Source organism: Pristis pectinata, chromosome 6 (assembly GCF_009764475.1).
Source record: "Pristis pectinata isolate sPriPec2 chromosome 6, sPriPec2.1.pri, whole genome shotgun sequence".
NCBI classification, from domain to species: Eukaryota; Metazoa; Chordata; class Chondrichthyes; order Rhinopristiformes; family Pristidae; genus Pristis; species Pristis pectinata.
Window position 1 is genome coordinate 41,558,038 of NC_067410.1, and position 23,369 is coordinate 41,581,406.

The following is a 23,369-nucleotide window of genomic DNA, read 5'->3' on the forward strand; positions in this document are numbered from 1 at the left end:
GTTAGAGATCTTTCATCAATCACTGGTTCAGTTTCCAGCCTCCAGTGGTGGGGCAAGAAAACTACTGTACTGGGGAGTGGGTAGGCAGTGATTGGTAAGGGACTTGACCAATCCAGGTATCTTCTGGCCTGAAACAAAAGTGATGATAGTAACTGCTAGCAGTGAATTGGTCTCTCCGGCCCATGGTTTGCTTGGAATAGACAATAACTGGTCTAAATTAGAGGAATATTACCCATTTTTCTCAATACAAGGACTGATAACATCCCATGTGGATTCTAAGCAGAAGATTGGTATGTAAGCATGCCTCAGGATGTTTCCTGTCTAGCATGATTCAACCAGAAAAGTCATGCTATTGCAGTATAATCCAAAAAGATCTATTTTAATCATGTATAAATGGATAGTGCTTTTCAAAAGTATTTGTTAATATCAATCTCTCAGTACTTCACCACATTGAAGTCAACCTTGCCGAAGTCTAGACTCTTAGACAAAAAACAGACTACAGGGTCTGTTGTGTGAAACGGTTCTTTGACGTCTTAAAGGTAGAGGAACTCTGGACACAGTCTTTGTAATTTAAAAAATGGTTTATTAACAAAGACAAACGCGGGGACAGAATGGATGGGAACAGATGCACACTCTCAAGCAGGAGATCGTGAATGTGAAGGGAATCACAATAGGGGTGAGATACACACACACACACACACACACACACACACACACACACACACACACACACACACACACACACACGCATGCACACGCACAATAACTGGGTACAAATGATCAAGGAATAAACAATACAATGTTTGAACACCCTGTTTCTGGACAAACATTGGCTCTTTGGTCTCGGGAGTCCTTAACTAACTGCCCTGAAGTAGTACACAGCTTATCTCAACATCCTTGGAGACAGAGAGAGAGAGAACCAAACATGCAGCACTTTTATGCTGCTGGGGGGCTGGGTGGTCCAGCAAGGACAAAGGTGTTTTAAACGGACCAATGGTAGGTGTGCCCAGGACAAAAGTGCTCGCAAAGACCAATCCAAGTGGTCCAGCAAGGACAAAGGTGTTTACCTAATGGGGTGGAGCCAAACCTTGATTGACAATGGTGTCGCTTTCGGCCATGTGCTCAATGGTGTCATCTCAGCCAGAGGGGTCAGTGTTGTCAGTGTTGTCACGGTCACATGACAGCCATGACCCTTTACACTACAGGGTCTGAACCCAAAACATCAACAATTCCTCCCTCACCTCCCACCCCCACCCCACACACACACACACACACACACACACACACACACACACACACACGCGCGGCTTTGACCCACTAAGTTCTCCCAGCAGTTTGTTTTTTGCTCCAAATTCCAGCATCTACAGTCTTTTGTGTCTTTAGACTCTTAGTACCTGTATCTCCCTTTTAAAAATTGCATAGAAGTCAATCATACTATGATCACTATTAAATAAATTTTGCATGTTAAATCTGGCTCATTACTTGGTACTAAATCTAATATGGCCTGCCTCCTCCTATTGTTGCAGAAAACTCTCCTGAAAACATTCAAGATTATCACTATCTTTCAGATGTGATGTAGTTTTCTTATCTCAATCATTGGGAAAGTTAAATTTCCCCATTAAACACATTCTGTTACGTACTTGTCTAATCTTTGTATTTATTCATACAACCATTTATTTCACAGATGTTAGACAACTCCCATGACAATCTTAATTCTGTTTCTCAATTCTACCCATAAATACTCTACTGCCTGCCTGCTTACCTTTCATTATATTTTCTATCATTTAAATGATTTCTTCCGTAATCACTAAAAGCTACTCCTTCCCCAGATAGAAGGCAAGTGCCATTTATATGGTAATAAAGTTCGATACCAGCACAGGTATCAAACCATCAAACAGGAATCCTTAAGGTTAGGAGACAAATTAAACATTACCTATGTTATGAGATATAATTGAGAATCCCAGGATGAAGTGTGGGTGAATTAGTTCTTTTAAGCACAGGTTGTACTGTAACTATAGACTGTGGAGTTCAGCCGCTGGCAACTGTGAAATAATTAAGATCAAAATGTTCCAGATTTAGTACTATTTCAAGCACGTCTACCACTTCTCCCAACTTTTGTAAGAGTCTGATGTGGGATTGCAATGTACATGTATGCACTCTTTTGGTAATGTTTGCTACTACTCATGTGATGAAGTACCAAATTGCTATGGAGGCTAGTATTCACTGTAATGAATTGAAATACTTCATTAAAAATATAGGCCTTTGTAGTGTAAAAGGTCATGGCTGTCATATGACCGTGACAACACTGACCCCTCTGGCTGGGATGACACCATTGAGCACATGGCTGAAAGCGACACCACTGTCAACCAAGGTTTGGCTCCACCCCACTAGGTAAACACCTTTGTCCTTGCTGGATCACTTGGATTGGTCTGTGCGAGCACCTTTGACCCGGGCACACCTACCATTGGTCCGTTTAAACACCTTTGTCCTGCTGGACCACCCAGCCCCCCAGCAGCATAAAAGTGCTGCATGTTTGGTTTTCTACCTCTTTTCTGTCTCCGAGGATGTTGAGGTAAGCTGTGCACTGCTTCAGGGCAGTTAGTTAAGGACTCCCGAGACCAAAGAGCCAATGTTTGTCCAGAATCAGGGTGTCCAAACATTGTATTGTTTATTCCTTGGTCATTTGTACCCAGTTATATTGTGTGTGTGTGTGTGTGTGTGTGTGTGTGTGTGTGTGTGTGTGTGTGTGTGTGTGTGTACGCGCACCTCACCCCCTGTTGCGATTTCCGTCCACATTCACAATCTCCTGCTTGAGAGTGTTTGAGTGTGCATCTGTTCCCATTCATTCTGTCCCTGTGTTTGTCTTTGTTAATAAACCATCTTTAAATTACAAAGACTGTGTGTCCAGACCTTTATCTTTAAGATACCAAAAGAACCTTTCTCACAACAGCCTTCTTAAAAGGATCCTGTTTACTCTTGCCTCTTGAGAAAGCAGTGATCACAGAACACTTACAGAGAAAATAATAATAAAGATAAAAATTATGCATTCATATTACATGACTTGTCTCAATGTTTCATATAATGCACACAACCTTGCCACTTGGTGTTTGCACAGAACAATTCCTCAAATGTATAGTCTCTGACTGAAAGTCCAATGTCAACATCTTTGATTAATGTACAAAATATGAGAGTAGAATAACAAGCTGTGGCTGAAGTTCAGGACATGTTGGTTTAATCAAGTGATTTGTCAGATTGGATTGAAGAGCAGCTTACATTAACACTGGCAGTTTGTAATGGAACTGTCAGAATCTCCTTCCAAACAGAAAATCATAGTTGTGTTTTATTGATAGACTGGTCTGACAAGGGTTTACTTAACTCTTATTTTACAGTAGTTACCTTTTATCATAATGTAAGAATATTTTTACTGTTACCTCTAATGAAAATAATCTCAAAATACAGTTACAATAGTGTAGGAAGTTAGGACACTGCCTTTTGACATCTAGGTCTAGAGTTTAATTATAACCTATACTACTGAGATGAAAGTCCCTTGTCTGCTAACTGTCAGGGTCCCATGAAGAATAAATTTGGACGATTTCAACAAAGTTCTGCAATTATATTTCAAAATTGACTTCTTTTTAACCATTATTTAGTCCATGTGACAATAATAAAGCAATTACCAAGATACAGTGAAAACCTTGGTTTTGAATGCCATCTGTACAGATCATTTCAAAACATAAGTACATCAAGGTAGTACAAAGAGAAAAGCAATAACAGAATGCAGAATATGGTGTTACAGTTACAGAGAAAGTGCAGTGCAGGTAGGCAATCAGGTGCAAGGCCATGACGAGGTACATTGTGAGGTCAAGCGTTCATCTTTGTCATACAAGATGGTCATTTCAAAAGTCTAACAGCAGGATTAAAGCTGTCCTTGAGTCTGGTAGTGTGTGTTTTCAAGCTTTTGTATTTTCTCAGTCCTATTATTCCTTTCAAGATTTTCTGTTATTGCATCTTGCATTCTAGATTCCAGTATTTTCCCTACCACTGACATTAGGCTAACAAATCAATAGTTCTCTGTTTACAGTCTGCCTCATTTAAAAAATATGATTACATTTGCTTCCCTCCAATCCTCAGGAAACATTCAAGAATTGATAGATTTTTGGAAGATTAAAAGCAGAGTGTCCATTATCTCTGCAGCCATCTTTCAAAACTCAGGGATGAAAATCATGAGGTCCTGGGGATTTATTGGCTTTCAAGCTCACCATCTTCTCATGTGCTATTTTTTGACTCATTTATTTCGATCAATTCTTTATTCTCATGAGATCCCTGGGTTTCTAATATTGCTGGCATTTTTTTTTGTCTTCTTCCACGAAGACAGACACAAAGTATTTGCCATTCTCTTGTACTCCATTATAAATCCTATCTATAAGGGATCCACGTTTGCCTTTACTTGTTTTATTTTTATTTTTACATGCCTATAGAAGCAGTTATATTCAATTTTCAATTATCTTTGCAAATAGGAGCTGAATAAATGTAGGATTCATCTTCTCAGTTCTCAAAGTACAGTTAAATTGGAATGTTTAAGATATCTTCAAGTACTTACATATCAAGTTATAGATACTGTTAATTCCACATGCAGTGAGAGCAACAAATATCTATTACTTCTTCCCAGCCCGGTCCCTCACAGTTATTTACAGTGTAACTGTGAGGGATTACAATACTGTCATTAGTATCACAATGCTGTTTTTTTTCCATGCGCAGCAGCTGATATGGGAACAGCAGTGTAAGTTACTATTTTTTTTACTGTTATTTTCTTCAACAGCATTCTCACTTATTCTCTTGCTACCCACTTGCTGAGCTACATTTTCACAGCTAGTGTTTTGTCTCTAGTACCTGCCTTGCATGCGAATCTTCTCAGACTGCTCAGCAGTCCACATATCTGTCAAGTTTTACGGGCAGCGCATATTTCTTCGAGGTTTTTTTTATGCTTTCAGGTCTTGCAGCCATTAGCCAAAACTCTTATGGGAAATCACATTGGTATGCAGTTCATTCTAGGAGGGGAAACAATACAGCTGTCAACTAATCACATGCATGGACTGGAAAACAGAGTTGTCATGGTTTTACAGTGCTCCACTGTTGCCATGGTATATGTAATTTTTACACATTTCCCAACTGTCTACCTCAGAGTATGGACTCACAGGGGCCCTGCCAGCCCCTGCTGTCTCATTTAGAAAAGGTCCTCCCTCCCTCCACAGTCCAGCTCAAGCCATCACCCCAATCCCACTGATACCCTCTCTCACCACTTTTGTACCTTGAACCTTCCCTTTGTCTCAATGCCTTGGAGCGGTCAGCACCTACTTTAGTTGCCTTGCCAAAGTTCAGTGTTGCATGTAACTTCTCATGTCTTGGACCCACCTTCTTCCCTTTCCTTCTTAACCTACACCTCTCTCTTTTCTCTTTCTCCTCCTCTCTCTCTTTTCCCCTTTCTCCCTGTTTCTTCTCTCTCTCTCTCTCTCTCTCTTGCCCATCATGTTTCTTCTAACTTCCCCCTCTCTATCTCCCTCCCGTACCCCTCCCTCCTTCCCTCTCGCTCTTCTCCCCGTCACTTTTTATTCCCTGTCCTGTCTCTCTTTTCCCTCCCCACTCTCTTCCAATACCTTTGTATTGCTCTCTTTCTTCCTCCTCCTCCACACCCCCTTCCCTCAATCTTCTGCTCCCCTCCCTTTCACTCTCTCTTGCTACCTCTCCTATCCTCTACTCTCTCTTCCTTCACCTCACTCTCTCTCTTTGTCCCCTCTACCACCCCATTCCCTTGCTTCTTTCTTAAATCTGGACAGGACATTGTCTTGTCTTCTCAATCCTGTCCCCTTAGAGCATTTCATAGTTGAAAACAAAACGTTCTTTTCTGCATAATCTTGACAGTGAATGTAACCAAATGTTCTGGTGACGAACTGCATTGTTAATTCCCAGTAGTGGGATGAAGAAAAGTGTGGATGCCCAAATGAACAGAAATAGAGGAATGCAGAAAATTGGGGGTTATAGGTCTGGAATAGTAATAGAAATGGTATCAGGAATTTAATTACAGTGAGAATTTTAAATCATATTATTGCAGATTATTAAAGCAAAGCATTTTTCATTTTACCCAATCAAAAATATTGGTATTCTGTTACAATTTTAATGCGATAAACTCATGAATTTTTTAAAAAACATGGAATGGGGATTTTTTCTTAATGTTATAATGTTAGATACATTAATGTACACAGTGGGTACTATACAGATTTCAGTTAATCATCCAGTGGAAGTTCTGTGTGTTTTAGTTTGTATTTTTCATACCACAGTTATGCATTATTTAAGAATTGTTTTTTTTCTTGAGTCACAAGTAAATATCACAAAGGTTTACTGTAATCCTTAAGGGTTTGAAAGCTCGTGTATGCAAATTGGGCTCAAGAAATGTTCTAACAGTAAGCTCATGCACTTTCAACTAATCAGTGATCAATAGCAATGGATTTGTCCTCCTTAAATTGCAGGCACTAAAGCTAGCTTTTTTCTACTAAATCCTTAAGGACTGAGCTTAAATGTTGTGCCTGAATTACCACCCCTGCTGAGTTCAGCTTGTAAGAGATCAAATCTGAAATTTTCGTCATATAAAATTGCATAGAGATTACAGCACAAACACAGGTTTATAGGAGCTAATGGATCTCTATTATGTTTATGCACAGTATGAGTCTTCTTGTATCCTATTCCATTTATCCCACATTAGTGTATTCTTCCTTTCTTGCTCATGAGCTTACCTTAAATGCATCCAGGCTATTGGCTCAGCCACTTAATGTGAAGCAAATGCCATATTTGGATAATGGATAAGAAGTATTCTCCTGAATTATATAATGGATTTATTAGTGAAAGTTTTTATTTTTGGCCCTGAATTTTGAATGATAAATTTAGTAAATTGGTTTATTATTGCCACATGTACTGAGGTACGGTGAAAAATTTTGTTTCATATGCCATCCATACAGATCCTATCATCACATCAGTGCATTGAAGTAGTGCAAAGGAAAACAATGTCAGAATGCAGAATAAAGCTGTCCTTAAGTCTGGTGGTACGTGCCCTCAGGCTCCTGTATCTTCTACCCGATGGAAGAGGAGAGAAGAGAAAATGTCCCGGGTGGGTGGGGTCTTTGATTATGCTGGCTGCTACACCAAGACAACGAGAGGTAAAGACAGAGTCCAAGGAGGGGAGGCTGGTGTCTACACCTTATTGCACTGCACTTTCTCTGTATCTGTGACACTTTATTGTGTACTGTTATTGTTCTTTTTTTTACTTGTACTACATCAATGCACTCTGTACTAACTTAATGTAACTGCACTGTGTAATGAATTGACCTGTAAGATCAGTTTGTAAGACAAATTTTTCACTGTACCTCGGTACAAGTGACAATAGTAAACCAATACCAATAAAGTGTTACAGTTACAGAGAAAGTGCAGTGCAGGCAGACAATAAGGTGCAAGGCCATAACAAGGTCGATTGTGAGGTTCAAGAGTCCATCTTATCATACTAGGGGACTGTTCAATAGACATAATAGTGGGACAAAAGCTGTCCTTGAGCCTGGTAGTACGTGCTTTCAGGCTTTTGTATCTTCTGTCCAGTGGGAGGGTGGGAGAAGAGAGAATGTCCAGGGTAGGATGGGTCTTTGATTATGTTGGCTGCTTTTCCGAGGCAGCGAGAAGTGTAGACAGAGTTCATGGAGGGGGTGGGGGGGGTGCTGGTTTTCGTGATGTGCTGAGCTGTGTCCATGACTCTCTGTAGTTTCTTGTGGTCTCAGGCAGAACACTTGCTATACCAAGCTGTGATGCATCTGGATAGGATACTTTCTGTGGTGCATCGATTAAAAATTGGTGAGGGTCAATGGGGACATGCCAAATTTCATAAGCCTCCTGAGAAAGTAGAGTCACTGATGAGCTTTCTTGGCTGTGGCGTCTACATGGTTGGACTAGGACAGGCTATTGGTGATGATTACTCCTAGGAACTTGAAGCTTTCTACCCTCTCGACCTCAGCACCATTGATGTAAACAGGAGTGTGTGCACCGGCCCCCTTCCTGAAGTCGATGACCAGCATTTTTTGTTTTGCTGACATTGAGGGAAAAGTTGTTGTCATGACACACAAATGTTGAATTCCCCCAAAAGTGGCAATATCGCTAAGCCTATACCATTAAAGTTCTTCATAAGCCATTGGGGAATGAATGATTATTTTGACAAACATTTTTGATTCACCCAGTTCAGCACTCTTAGAAAAGCAAACAAAGTATTTGTGATTGCTGCAGCAGTGATTGTGGTTTAATATTAGACAGGCAAGCTGCGAGTAGCTGCATTTCCTGGCCAGCTTTCGTAACTGGCAAAAACACCAGGTGTTTGCACTAGTCAGAGGTTAAGTATTACAGATAGCACTTGTGAAAACAAGCTCTGCATTATAAATGAGCACAAAATGCATTGGTTGATTAGAATGAAAACAATTCTTTATTTTCCTTCTGAGGATATGTTATATATTCTTTGGCCTCCAGATTAAGAAGAGGGTCTGTTGCATGGCAGAGCCAAGAAGCAGAAACTGACTAAACCTGAAATGATGAAAGATGAAATTATTTGGATTTAAAATATAAATAATTCAACACTATGTATTAAGGTAGCAAAAAGAAAGTTTTGCATTATAGCACCTTTCGTGATCAGATGGTCTGAAGCATCTTACTGTCTATGCAGACATGATATAGCAGTCAATATGCACACTTCAAGAGCTGACAAACAGCAGTGTGATAATGACCAGATAATTTGGTTTCAATAACTTTGATTGTGCAATAAATATTGGCCAGGACATTAGGGAGATCTCCTTTACCTTTCGTCAGAATACTGCCATTGGATCTTTTACCTCCACCCAAGAATGGACTTGGGTCTTTATTTTATCATCTCACCCAAAAAGAAATCAATTGTTTTTTTACTCAGAGGTCAGATTGCTACCAATTGAACGATGATTGATGTTAAGTGAGACGTACTGTTTCAAATGGCATTCTTCTGTGCTGCTATGAGAGTTACATCCATCAAAAGACCCAGGTTTTTTCTTCCTGTTTCAAAATATATCATCTAAAGTATTCACATTTATCAGATGTTTTTATTTTATTTCTGGTGTGCAGATTTGTTGCATGAGCAGCCTCCTTGTAAGGCAGAAGACAAATTCTGCTCATATTGCTGTGCCACTGAGAGGTGGCACCAGGATTGACATAGTCTCTGAATACTTTGTGGATTGCTACAAATATGTGTACCTTGCATAAACTAGTGCACTAAATTGGCATTCACAATTTCTTTGAAGGTAAATTAGATAAGATGATTGTTAACTAGATCAATTACTTTCAGTCAGTAGTCTAGACCCCAATAATTAAACAAAGGGTTTGAATACTTTCTTGAAAAGAAATACTGTTATTTGTGACCTGCTGCAAATTGACCAAAGAGCAGCTCAGTGGCTTGAACATATATAGCCAACAACCTTGATGGGAATTTAGTAACTTTCAAGCTCCTAGACTCCCAGACTATGTGAAAGGTAACCCACCAGTAAAATCCATGACTTGGCTGCTGGTAGTGCCTAATTGCTACATAATATCTGATATATCTGAATTGTACTTGAAACTGCATATGGCGACACTGCACATCTTGGCAATATTCTGGTTATGTATTTTCTCTTTGCTGTTTGCTGAGTAACTAAACTTTTTGTAAAAAGAAAACTCCTATCCCACATTACTTTGAGAAACAGACAACTTATTTTTAACAAGTATTACCCCCTAAGTTTTCCTCAAGGATTTCATGGTATTTTCCATTTCCATTTATTATTGGTAATATTGGTATTGGTTTATTATTGTCACTCGTACTGAGGTACAGTGAAAAGCTTGTCTTACAAACTGATCGTACAGATCAATTCATTACACAGTGCAGTTACATTGACTTAGTACAGAGTGCATTGATGTAGTACAGGTAAAAACAATAACATTACAGAGTAAAGTGTCACAGCTACAGAGAAAGTGCAGTTCAATAAGGTGCAAGGTCACAACAAGGTATATCATGAGGTCGTAGTCCATCTCATTGTATAAGGGAACTGTTCAATAGCCTTATCACAGTGGGGTAGAAGCTGTCCTTAAGTCCTTAAGTGCCCTCAGGCTCCTGTATCTTCTACCTGATGGAAGAGGAGAGAAGAGAGAATGTCATAGGTGGGTGGGGTCTTTGATTATGCTGGCTGCTTCACCAAGACAACGAGAGGTAAAGGCAAGTCCAAGGAGGGGAGGCTGGTGTCTGTAATGCGCTAGGCTGTGTCCACAACTCTCTGCAGTTTCTTGCGGTCCTGGGCAGAGCCGTTGCCGTACCAAGCCGTGATACATCCAGATAGAGTGCTTTCTGTGGTGCATCTGTAAAAGTTGGTGAGAGTCAAAGGGGACAAACCAAATTTCTTTAGCCTCCTGAAGAAGTGGAGGTATTGGTGAGCTTTCTTGGCCATGGCAGCTACATGGTTGGACCAGGATAGGCTATTTGTGATGTTCACTCCTCGGAACTTGAAGCTCTTAACCCTCTCGTCCTCAGCACCATTGATGTAGACAGGTGCATGTACACCACCCCCTTTCCTGAAGTCAATGACCAGCTCTTTAGTTTTGTTGACATTGATGGAAAGGTTGTTGTCATGACACCATTCCACTAAGCACTCCATCTCCATCCTGTACTCTGACTCATTGCTGTTTGAGATACGGCCTACAACGATGGTATCATCTGCAAACTTGTAGATGGAGTTAGAACAGAAAATTTGCAGTAAATTAATTTACATAGTTATGAGGGACAGGTAAATTGGGGAGCTGGTTCAAATGATATGACACCATACAAACAATGGCAAATGTTAAAGAAATGAATTTGTAGTTTGCAATGAATACACATTCCCTTAAGGAATAAATCACCATGGGAATGATCCAATGATCCAACTGTGAATAATAAACAGTTAAAGGTAATTACAGGATTTTTTTTAAAGTTTGTAACTGATAGGGTGAATAAGGAAGAAGCAATAGTTGAGGTGTTTGGATTTTCAAAAAAAAAACTTTTGATAATAAAGAGGTTAGAGTTACTACCTTGGGAGGGTAATTATATTAATATGGATTGAGGATCAGTTAAGGTACAGAAAATAGAAACTGGTTATTTTAAGGTAACTTGCCTGTGGGGATCTGGCAGTGGGGTACCATAAGGGTCAATGCTTGGTTCTCAGCTATTTATAGTGTATATCCATGACTTAGATGAGGAAGCAACCTGCTCTGTATCTAAAGTACAGGTGGGAAAGTAAGTTGTAATACAAAATGGCTGCACAGGGAAGTAGTCAAATTCAGTAAGTGGGCAAGAATGTAGCAGGTGGCCTAAAACATGGATGACATCCACTTTGTGAGAGAAAAGTAGAAGAGCAGAATATTCTTTCTAAAAGGTGAAAGATTAGGTCATGTTGGATGTTATTGGACACAAATCATAGACAGATAAAATGCAGATACAGCAAACAAATATAACAAATAGCATGACCAAGATATAAGAGTAAAAACATCTTGGTGAAATTACAAGGGACCTTAATTAGACCCTACATGAAGCAGTGTGAGCAGTTTTGGTCTCCTTACAATAGAGAATGCAGTGGATGTTCATTTGACTGATTTGCAGGTTGGTGAGGATCTATCAGTGAGGATAGGTTGAATAGAAGAGGGTTATATTACCTGGACTTCAGAAGAATAAAATGTGATCACATTATAAAAAAACACAAATCTTAAGACGATTGACAGGTAGATTTTGGAAGGACGTTTCACCTCCTGGAGAATCTGGAACCAGAGAGCGCAATCTCAGATAGTCAGCCATTTAGGACTGAGATGTATCTGATCAAATGATTGGGAGTCTTTGGAATTCTCTATCACAGAAGGGTGCAAATATTAGCCATTAAGTATAGTCCAGGTACATTAATAGTTTGTTTTTAAAATTAATGGAATCAAATGCTAATGGGATGACGTGAGGTAGTGGATTTAGATTAGGAGATCATTCACAATATTATTAAAACATGCACACTCTAACCCAAGTCCCATTTTCTTAAGTTAACAAAGATCTTGGAGTTCTGCAGTCAGCTCTCTTCCAAATCAGATGGAACTTCACAAGTCTTTTTCCTTAATTTTAATGTTGCTCACTCTCCATGGGACATTGAAGGAAAAGAATTTTTCTGAAGCTTGTCTTTGGCAAAGCTATTTGCTGCTCTTCCGTGTGGGAGAATGCCATCTGTTACATTTGTCACACTGATTTTATATGAATGTATTTAATGATGCTTTTCCACGCAATCTCTGAAGTCGCTTTTTGAGTTTTATTGTGTCAATTTTCTCTCTTTGACTCTCGTGGAGCCACAGGCACATGAGGACCATTCTATAAGTATTGGCAGCCCACCAAACTTTATGTATATTCTTATTGTTTGTGTATGGCTTGGTGATTTATTTAACCATAGAGGGCATCACAGTTGGTCCTGATTCTGTGACAGTAGAGCTATCACTATGTAGTTTTTTTTTGTATAATGTGCACTGCCTGTTCTCAGTATTTTGTTTGACTTGGTGGCACAGAAGAAATCTGGAAACATTTTCAGTCATTATGTGATTACTGAAGGATGAACAGTTATCATAAAGCAGTCAATGTATGTTTATCAAGTGATAATCTATAGTTTATTAGTTGTCATTGGTGTGATATTGTTTACTGATGAAATGTCTGCTAGCATGCCGAGTGAATTAATACAGTCTCAGTAAAGACCTAGAATATAGAACTACCTCTCATAGGGTACAAATGGGCACCATGTCCATTGTTAAAAGTAAAACAATTCCAGCACTGATACAACAGGTTTAATAAAGTGTGCTTTATCAGAGCAGAGGAAGATTTATTCTGCATCTAATCTGGAGCTACTTGATGCAAATATTGGGTGCTGAGATAATATCCTTCATCTTGATGAATGCAAAATAAATCACACTGCTTTTCATTCCAGTGGACTTGGAAATGGTGCAATAATAGTTGTGTAATTAAGTGATTATTTGAATAACAAAATAGGAAATAATGCCCTATATATCATGGGAGTTGCCATCTTATAGAAATATATGAAAATATCAGATCAAATGTTTGATCAAAAGAGTGGATTTTGAAGAAGGGCACAAAGGAGAAGAGGAGCAGGGTAAAGGATGACAATTATGGACCATGGGGCAGAAGACAAGGTTGTCAATGGTAGAATGAAGTGAATGAGGGGAAACACCTGGTCTCTCAACTCAAGTGACTCAATCCAATCGTAGGGTAACTGGACCATCTTTCTCTAAAAGGAACCCAACAATCTATCTCCCTGCCACCTGGAGAGGCCCTCCTGCATAGGTTTTTAATACCAATTTACTCCACTGCAGCAAAAAGTATTTTGAGTTATGTTTGCTGAATATCTTGCCTTATAACTGACTGGATTACAGTTGTACCAATGCACATGCTGATCATGATCTCTGCAATTGATAAATGTATTGTTGATAACTCCCTCTTGAGGTGTACAGTAAATTCCATTTAACCAAGTCATCTCCACGTTTTTATTCTCTGTTTCCAACACATGAATGGTACTCCATCCAGACTGTTCTATACCTTTGGCCTCTTGACCCCAAGGCATTTTGGGGCTGCTGTTCTTACCAGCAGTGGCCTTCTTTACAAACCAGTGTACCTATGCAATATGTCGTACCCACTTTTGAAGAAGCATGTAGAATAGGTGTGCATATGAAATGGGCATTGACAAGTGTGAAACAGTTTCACTCAGGACACACATGAGCTGCAGGCAGGGAGCAAGTCCACAGAGGTGATAATGGAAGTGTAGTTATGTTATTCATGGCGCAATCATTTGAACACTGGAAACTAAGTAGGATAGCTGTAAGTTACATGAGTGCCAAATGTGGGAAAGTCGCAGCTCACTTGGGGAGAAAAGGCAGGAGAACTTGCAGAAAACTGCATACCAGCCAGTCTGCCTCAGAATGCCTATTCAAGGTTGGCCAGTTTAAATTGCTGCCAGTATGTCAAATAGTTTTGCTGATATTTTCATTTGGCAGCCCATGAGTCAAACTATCCCACGTGAAACTTTTAGCTGGTGCCTTTAACTAGATGGCATATAGTGGAAAAATAAGTGATGTAACTGCTTTGATCCAGAGACATGAGTATGAATACCATTTTGCCAGTTGGCAAATTTAAACTAAAGTGATGAAATAGATCTGGAATTAAAACTTAAGTTAATATGGGTAAAAATAACAAAAACTATGAAGTCCCAGCTTGTCACCAAAATAAAATCTGGTTTGTTAAAGCTCTTCAAGAAATCTGACATCCTTATCCAGTCTGGTGTATGTGACTCCAGTCCCACTGATGTGGTTACTCTTAACTGCCTCCTTGGTTCAGGGGCAGTTAAGAATAGATACTAAAGATCAGCATTGCCAGCTACATCCCATGAAAGAATAAAAACAAACATCCACCATGTCTTCTGGCCCCAAGTTGCACACATCAGATGTGTAACTCATGAAAATCTCTGAAGGCACTGGATTAATTGTACCATCAAAATTCATTCAGTATCCTTGTAGGTGAACATCCATTTTTAAGGCACACATAAACTCACTAGTTCTTGCCTCCCTTTATTGACATAATTGCCCCCTTTTTTTAACATAAGGCCATGTTGCACTATTCTCTTCAGACCTTGAAACTATCATTTGTTCTCCAGAATATTCTGCCATTCCATATACAGAGCAAATGGTGTCAACCTCTCGGACTTATCCAGCTCACTAATATATGCACCACATCCACTCACTGCCTGCCATCATGACCATTGTAGCTAGAGAATCCTGTTCTCTCTTCCCTTGGACTTGATTACTGGAAATTACTCTAACATCCCAATCTCATTACCACTGTAGTGCATACAGGCTCTTCTCAACAGTGCTGAGGTCGAGAGGGTTGAAAACTTTAAATTCCAAGGAGTAAACATCACCAGTAGACTGCCTGGTCCAACCACATAGACACCACGGCCAAGAAAGCTCACCAGCACATCTACTTCCTCAGGAGGCTAAAGAAATTTGGCATGTCTCCTTTGAGCCTCACCAATTTTTATTGATGCATCACAGAAAGTATCCTATCTGGATGTATCATGTTTTGGTATGGCAGTTGCTCTGCCCATTACCACAAGAAGCCGCAGAGAGTTGTGGACACAGTTCAGCACATCACAGAAACCAACCTCCCCTCCATGGACTCTGTATACGCGTCTTTCTGTCTCGGTAAAACAGCCAGCATAATCAAAGACCCCACCCACCTTGGACATTCTCTCTTCTCCCCCTCTCCCATCAGGCAGAAGATACAAAAGCCTGAAAGCAGGTACAACCAGGCTCAAGGACAGCTCCTATCCCGCTGTTATAAGACTATTGTATGATTCCCCTAGTACAATAAGATGGACTCTTGACCTCACAGTCTACCTTGTTATGACCTTGCACCTTATTGTCTACCTGCACTGCACTTTCTCTGTAACTGTAACACTTTATTCTGCATTCTGTTATTGTTTTACCTTGTACTACTTCAATGCACTGTTATAATGTAATGATTTGCATGGATGGCATGCAAAACACTACCTCAGTACATGTGATAATAATAAACCAATTTCCCAATTTAATGCTGTTCAGTAAGGCAAGTAGCAAGGTCAAAGAGTTATGGAGTCATACAGCACAGAAACAGGCCCTTTGGCCACTATATCCATGCTGACTGTCAGCACTCCCCCACCCCCCAACTAATCGCTTTTTACCAGCATTTGGTCTTTAGCCTCCTATGCCTTGGAGATCCAATTGCTCATCTTAATGCTTATTAGATATTGAGAATCTCACCTGCCTGCCTCCACCAGCCCTCTTAAGGTATTGTGTTCCAAATTCCAGCAGCCCTCAGGTGAAAACAATTCCCACTCAACCTTCTGTCCCTTATCTTAAAACTATGTTCTCTAGTTTTAAACAACTCTGTTATGGGGAATAATTTCTTACTATCTACTTACTATAATAGCCCTCATAATAGAGACTCAAACCAAACATCTTTTATGGATGGCAAACAATCTTCAACTGACAGCAGTAGCTGATACTGCAGTCTAAGAACATAGTTCTTAAAGATGCATTTACACTCAATACATGCTATAGTTAGAATCTCACTGGGTCCAGGATGGCAGTCAGAAGACTTATTCCATCCTTCTGCAGAAGGAAACGCCCTTGAAATAAAAATGGAGGCGCAGAACCATGAAAAGCAGTTGACAATTGAAATCTAATGAGGGTTTGGGCATAGTGATTGTTGCTGGACTACCAGCTAGAGTTTTGGACCATCGACCTAGAGTTGAAAGTTTAAATCCACCATGGCAGAGGGGGAAATTTAAATTCACATAAGTAAACCCAGAATTTTATAAAGCTCTTCTCATTTGTGGTCAGGATGAAACTACTATATTATTGTAAAAATCCATATTGTTGACAGATATCCTTCAGGGAAGGACATTTGCTGTTATGTATGTGGTTCCAGACCAACCAATGTAGATGACTACTACCTGTTGCCTCCGTTCAGGGGCAATTGGGGATGGACAGTAAATTCCTGCACTGCCAATGACATCCACATCTCATGATAGAACACATTTTTAAAAAATGGAGATGGAAGCAGAGGTCATTGAGGCATTTGAAGACCAGGATGAAATTTAAAGTTTAGTGTGATGGAGGATAAGGATCTATTTGTGGCTGATTGTGAATGGTGGTGAGCAAGTGGCTAAAACTTAGTGCCAGACAGAGTTTGTGTCTAAGTTGCAGTTTCTGGAATAAGAGGAAGTTAGAGTTAGAAGTCAACAAGAAGGAGAAATTAAGTTTCGGGATCAATAAAAATTTGCAGTGAAACTGGAACTGCAGTGGGAATGGAGACAGGAGGTTTTGCAGAGGAGCAAGTTTATTGAAATATTTAAAACTAGCACGACAGACCCACCTACTGGCCAAGGCTTGAAGCAATACAGTGAGTGTTATCTGGGCCAGTCTATTCACTTATGGGTGTGAGCATCACTGACAATGCCAGCAGTTATTGTCAAAAATTACATGAAAATATTGATTATACTATTTACAATTATTGGAGAAAAATGGCACAAAATTTAGACAACAGGTGTTTAGGTTTCCAGACAGGAAGTTCATGCTGTACAGTTCTCAAAAAATAATGTAATGATTTCTGCGGGAAAAAAAAGTGTATGGCCTTTATGTTATCCAGACTATTGTTACTACTCAGTCCATTTCCAGATGGGGAGCCATTTACTTAACCCAGTGCTTGTGGTATTTTCCTAAGAGCAGGAAGACAGATTAACATTTGCACTGTAAACCTGTATATAACGAGGTAATCTCTGGGGAAATTGCCAGGAAGAAATCATTCCCAAGGGTTAGCAGTCAGAATAGCAAATAATAAGCTCTGATTCTTGCTATTGTACCCGTGCTTTTTGCAGCCTTTTCAAAGGCTCCATTAGTCAGTTCTGCCAGGGAAAGAAACCATACTTTCTGCTATTCTAACAACTTTTCAGTGACATTCCAAATGCTTCTCTCTCCCATATTAAAATACTCTTGCTCTAAAGTATTTAACAGATACTTTTCATTTGCAGTATTTAAATAGCACTCACTTTCCTTTTATTGCACTTTGATAAAATATTCTAAATTGGCTAGGAGTGAAATTTCCTTGTTAATATTATTGCAGTGTTTGTTCAGGCATACTATCATAGTCTCTGTTTAATTGATCTGCACACAGTTTCATTTATTGAATATGGTTGCATTCTCTGGATGTGCGTTCCATCTTCTCTGGCCTTACAGCATTAAATCAGAGTGATGATGCTAGATTTAATTCTCAACCGCAATGTTCTTTCTTTAAAAGCTGCATGTTTTAGTGAGTCTTGATCATTCTGTAATCTTCTGTCATTGTGTGTGTATCATTTGGCTGAATGGGTTACTGTCAGTTCTAACAAATGTAAGTTCAGTTTGGAACATCAAATGTGCACCAGTGCGGAAAGACAGGCTTGAGGTTGCAGTTTTCTGATCTCAAGTTATTAACATAGGGAAAGGAAAGAGGAATTCACTGATGTGATGTGATTTACTAAATGGCAAGGCAACTCAAAAAGAGTTCTGATGACTTTTGACAATTCCCCATTCTCTCCCAAATTCAGCCCCCTCTTTCAAACTTCCCAGCTTCCACTGCTTCCACCTTGCCCTCTTCTTCCCAAGTCACATGCTTACAGTTTTACATTCACACCGTACATCTGCATCAAGCACAACATTGGTAGAAGCATCAACTTTGCCATGAAGTGGTGGATTGTCTAGAGAGGACAAGGGCAGTCAATACATGGGAGTACCGCCAACAGCAAAGCCCCCTCCAGGCCTCTCACCATTCTAATTTGGAAATACATGAGTATTTATTCGTCATCACTGGGCCCAAATCCTGGAAATCCCTTCCCAATAAAATTGGGCAATATCTGCAGCAATTCAGGAAAGTAACTCATGGGCTTTTCTCAAAGGCATTTAGGGATGGGAAGTAAGTGGTGAGCTTGTCTGTGACAACACCCCTCCCAGCATCCCCTAAATAAAAAGGTGAGAGAAAAAATAAACTTAAACTAATATTGGAGTTTTTAAATAAAAATAATATGAATAATCTAAATAACACCAGTTCTGTATGGTGTCTGCCCTTTGATCACAAGTGCCACTCTGAAAATAATATTTTGCTCAGCAATGGGCCCCTGACCTCATTAGCAACGGGGGACAGCCAATGATGACTTCATAAGCTCAGCAGCATGCCAAAGAAGCAACAGAGGATTTACTTGTTCACAGATGTCTGCTATCAGCAGCTCCAACTCTGGTTATGGAAACCAAGAATTTGGCAGACCTTCAGAAAGAATTGAATGTGGGCAACAATGGGCTAATGTTGGTTGTGCTTATGCTATTCCACCATCACTAAGACATAAATTGCATCCTGCTCTCATTGTTACCATAAGAGCAACAACTGTATTTCCATTCTGCTTCCAACATAGTTAATTGCCCAAAGTGCTTCATGGTCATGTTCGCAAACAAAATTTGTCATCAAGCCATGGAGTATGGTATTAGCAGAAAAGTTTAGACAAAGGGGCATGTTTTAAGGACCACCTTGTTGCTGGAAAGAGAGGCAAATAGGGTTAGGGAGGTAATTCCAGAGCCTAGAGCCTTGGCGGCTGAAGACATTTCCACCAATAGATCAATTAAAATCAGGAACACAGGACCAGGAGAGGGCCAGTTTACATCTCGTGCCTGTTCCAAAATTCCCTGAGGTAAACGGGTGGTGGGTATGTAGAACAAGTTGCCAGAGGAAGTGGTAGAAGCAGCTCCAGGTATAATGTTTAAAAGACATTTGGACAGGTACCTGGATAGGAAAGCTTTCGAGGGAATGTGGGCCAAACGTAGGCGAATGGGACTAGCTTGAGTAGGTAACTTTGTGTTTAGGTAACTTGATGGGCATGGATGAGTTGGGCCAAAGGGCCTGTTTTCATGCTGTATAAACTCTTCATGTCTTCACCCCACGTTGTTTAAGACCTTATGTTTGTCAAAAATATCAGTCAGATTGGAAATTAATAATTAGCTTGGCATCAATTCATGTTTGCAAAAGTGAATTCCAAAATTATATCACACTCTACATGAAAGTTTCCTACCACATTTCTGAAAAACTCACATGACATCATAAGCTCAGCAGCAGAGGATCTGCTTGTTCACAGATTCTCAGATAATGCCTCTTCCTAGACTGTCCAACCAGCAGAAATAGTTTCTCTCTATCTACCCTATCTTAAAAACTTCAATCAAATCATCTCTTAACTTTCTAAATTCAAGGCATTTGAATTGTAGTTTATGTAATCTCTTATGACTTTACTCATAGAGAGTTATACAGCACAGAAACAGACCCTTCAGCCCAACTGGTCCATGCTGACCAAGATGCCCCATCCAAACTAGTTCCATTTGCCAGCGTTTGGCCCATAACCTTCTAAACCTTTCCAATCCATGTACCTGTCCAACGGTCTTTTAAAAGTTGCTATTGTACCTGCCTCAACCACTTCCTCTAGCAGCTGATTCCACATGGATACCACTCTTTGTATAAAAAAAGTTGCCCTCAAGTTCTTCTTTAATCTTCCCCACTCATCTTGAACCTATGCCCTCTAGCTCATGATTCCCCAACTCTGGTAAAAAGACTGAGTGCATTCACCCTATCTATGCCCCTCATGATTTTATACACCTCTATAAGATCACCCGTCAGTCTCCTATGCTCTAAGGAATAAGGTCCTAGCCTGTCCCACTCTCTCCCTATAACTCATTGCCTCAAGTCCTAGCAGCATCCTTGAAATCTTTTTCTGCACTCTTTCCAGTTTAATAACGTCTATCTTATATCAGGGTGACCAAAAACTGAACACAATACTTCAGTCCTGTATAACTACACGATGACCTCCCAACTTTTATACTCAGTGTCCTGACTTATGAAGGCCAGTCTGCCAAAAATTTTCTTCACCACCCTGTCTACCTGTGGACTCCCACTTTTGGTGAACCGATACATGTACTCCAAGGTCCCTCTGTTCTACAACATTCCCCAGGGCCCTGCCATTCATTGTGGAAGTCCACCTGGATTTGACTTTCCAAAATGCAACACCTCACACTTATCTGAATTAACTCCATTTGCCATTCCTTGGCCCACTACTCAACTGATCGAGATTCCCCTGTAATTTTGATAACCTTCTTGGATTCCATACGACCGAACCTTCCAGAGCAGCCTATCATGTGGAACCTTATCAAAGGCCTTACTGAAGTCCATATAAACCACGTCAACCACCCTGCCCTCATCGACTTTCTTGGTCACCTCATCAAAAAACTCAATCAAGTTTGTAAGACATGATTTCCCTGGCGCAAAGCCATGCTGACTTATATCGTATCCCTCAGAATCCTCTCCAGTAACTTACCTACCACAGATGTTAGACTTACTGGCCTATAGTTCCTAGGTTTTTCTTTGTTGTCCTTGTTAAATAGAGGCACAACATTCGCTACCCTCCAGTCTTATACCGGCACCTTACCCGTGGCGAAACGATGATACAAATATCTCAGCCAGGGATCCTGCAATTTCTTCTCTAGCCTCCCAAAGTGTTGTTGGATATACCTGGTCAGGCCCTGGAGATCTGTGCACCTTCATTCTTTTAAGACATCCAGCACCTCCTCTACTGTAATGTGGACTATCCTCAAGACCTCCCCACTTTTCCTAGTTCCGAAGTCTTCATGTCTTTTTCCACAGTATAAACAGAGGAGAAATATTCATTAAGTACCTTGCCCATCTTCTGCAGCTCCACACAAAGGTGTCTCCTTTGGACTTTGAGGGACCCTATTCTCTCTCTAGTTACTCTTTTTCCCTTAATGTACATAAAATCTCTTCGGATTTTCCTTAATCTTCTCTGCTAAAGTTATCTCATGCCCCCTTTTTGTCCTCCTTTACTCTTTGAATCCTGGTGTTATTCTGGTAAATGTCCAATGTATGCATGTAAAGGTGTTCAAATAGAATTTAGTGTGAACTACCATTTGGATAGATGCTAACTTGAGGCCTTGTGTGTCCTCTTAGATCAGCACTAATCTGAGCAACACCAGGGAAGCAATCTCCAGGCACGTAACCTATTTTATACCTCTATTAACATCTATTACCAGGATGCTGCCTGGATTAGAGGGCAAGTGCTATCAGGAAAGCTGGACAAACTTGGGCTCTTTTCTCTGGAGTGCCGGAGGCTGGGGTGATCTGTTGGAAGTGTTTAAAATGATGAGGGGCATAGATAGGGTGGACATGCAATATCTTTTTCCCATTATTGAGAGGCATGCATTTAAGGTGAGAGGGGGTAGGTTCAGAACAGACGTAAGGGGTATGTTTTTTACTGAGAGAGTGGTGGATGCCTGGAATGCATTGCCTGATAGGGTGGTGGAGGCAAAATCATTGGGGGCTTTTAAGAGGGGCTTGAATGAGCACATGAATGAGAGGAAAATAAAGAGATATGGGCATCCTGTAGGTATGAGGGAATAGCTATGTTGGCACAACATTATGGGCCGAAGGGCCTGTTCTGTGCTGTACTGTTCTATGTTCTATGTTCTATGTTCTATCTCTGAAACTGATTATCTGATCATTTTCACTCTGCTGTTGTGGAGCTTAGAGGACACAAATTGGTAGTCATATGTCCTACATATTTGGGCACACTACTGAAGGGCGAATGATGGTACAATGGTTACATTACTGGATAGGTATTCCAGAGGCCTGGATTAGCAATGCAGAGACACGTTCAAATCCCTGTCTCAATAATATTAACTATGGAACTGTCAGATTGTCATCAACATCTATTTAGTCTAATGTCCCTCATAGAGGGAAATCTGGTATATATGTGATTTCAGACTCGCAGCAATATACTTGACTTTTAATTGCCTTCCAAAATGGCACAGCAACACTTTCAGTTGAACTGAAACTGGTATTTTAAATTGAGTAAGAGTAGAACCAGACAAACCCCAGGGCACCAGACAAAGTCTTATCCAACCCAACTGACCTTGCAAAGTCCTCCTTGCAAACATCTGTGTTTAAAACACAGAATGTTGTCCCAAACACTAGTTAAGTAGCAAAACAACATAAAAAAACAGAAGCAGAAGTAGGATATTCAGCCCCTCATACAGGTTCAGCCATTCAATAAGGTCACAATTGATCTTTTATCAGGAGTTGTGGGCATGCTATGTTGGCACCGGAAGAGTGGTGACTCTTGTGGGCTGCCCCCAGCACATTCTCAGTAATGCAAAAAGATGCATTTCACTGTGTGTTTCGATGTACATGTGACAAATAAATACCTTTTTATCTTAGTGCTATTTTTCTGCATTTTCCCCATACCCCTTGATTTCCTAATATCCTAAAGCCTATTATTCTTTGATTTCAATATACTCAGAGACAGCCCCCACAATCCTCTTGAGTAGAAAATTCCAAAGACTATCTACCTTCTGGGTGAAGAAATTTCTTCTCATCTCAGTTCTAAATGGCTGATCCCTTTTGTGACTGAGAGCCCTCATTCTTGATGCCCCAGTCAGAGGAAATATTATCCCTGACACAATACTGTCAAGCCCTGAAAGAATTAAGTATGTTTCAACAAGAACACCTGTCATTCTTCTAAAGTCCCAGAGGGTGTAACACAATTCTGTTTAATCTTTTCTCATAGGACAAACAGACCATCCCAGGAATCAATCCGGTGAGCCTTTGCTGTACT

At 40.2% G+C, this 23,369-nt stretch overlaps 1 protein-coding gene across 4 annotated transcripts in view; it reads left to right on the forward strand.

Annotated features, from left to right (window-relative positions):
- The window catches only part of LOC127571451 (protein bassoon-like), a 389,147-nt gene that overhangs the window by 320,808 nt on the left and 44,970 nt on the right, over positions 1 to 23,369 (forward strand). For 2 of the 4 annotated variants that reach the window (XM_052017816.1, XM_052017818.1), the window contains exon 13: positions 23,322 to 23,351. The exons of 1 other annotated variant lie outside the window; for it this stretch is intronic. The gene's annotated coding sequence lies outside the window, so the exon portion shown is untranslated. Of the gene's footprint in view, positions 1 to 4,758; positions 4,781 to 23,321; positions 23,352 to 23,369 lie in introns of all 4 variants that reach the window. One more of the 4 variants, XM_052017819.1, reaches the window with a different exon arrangement.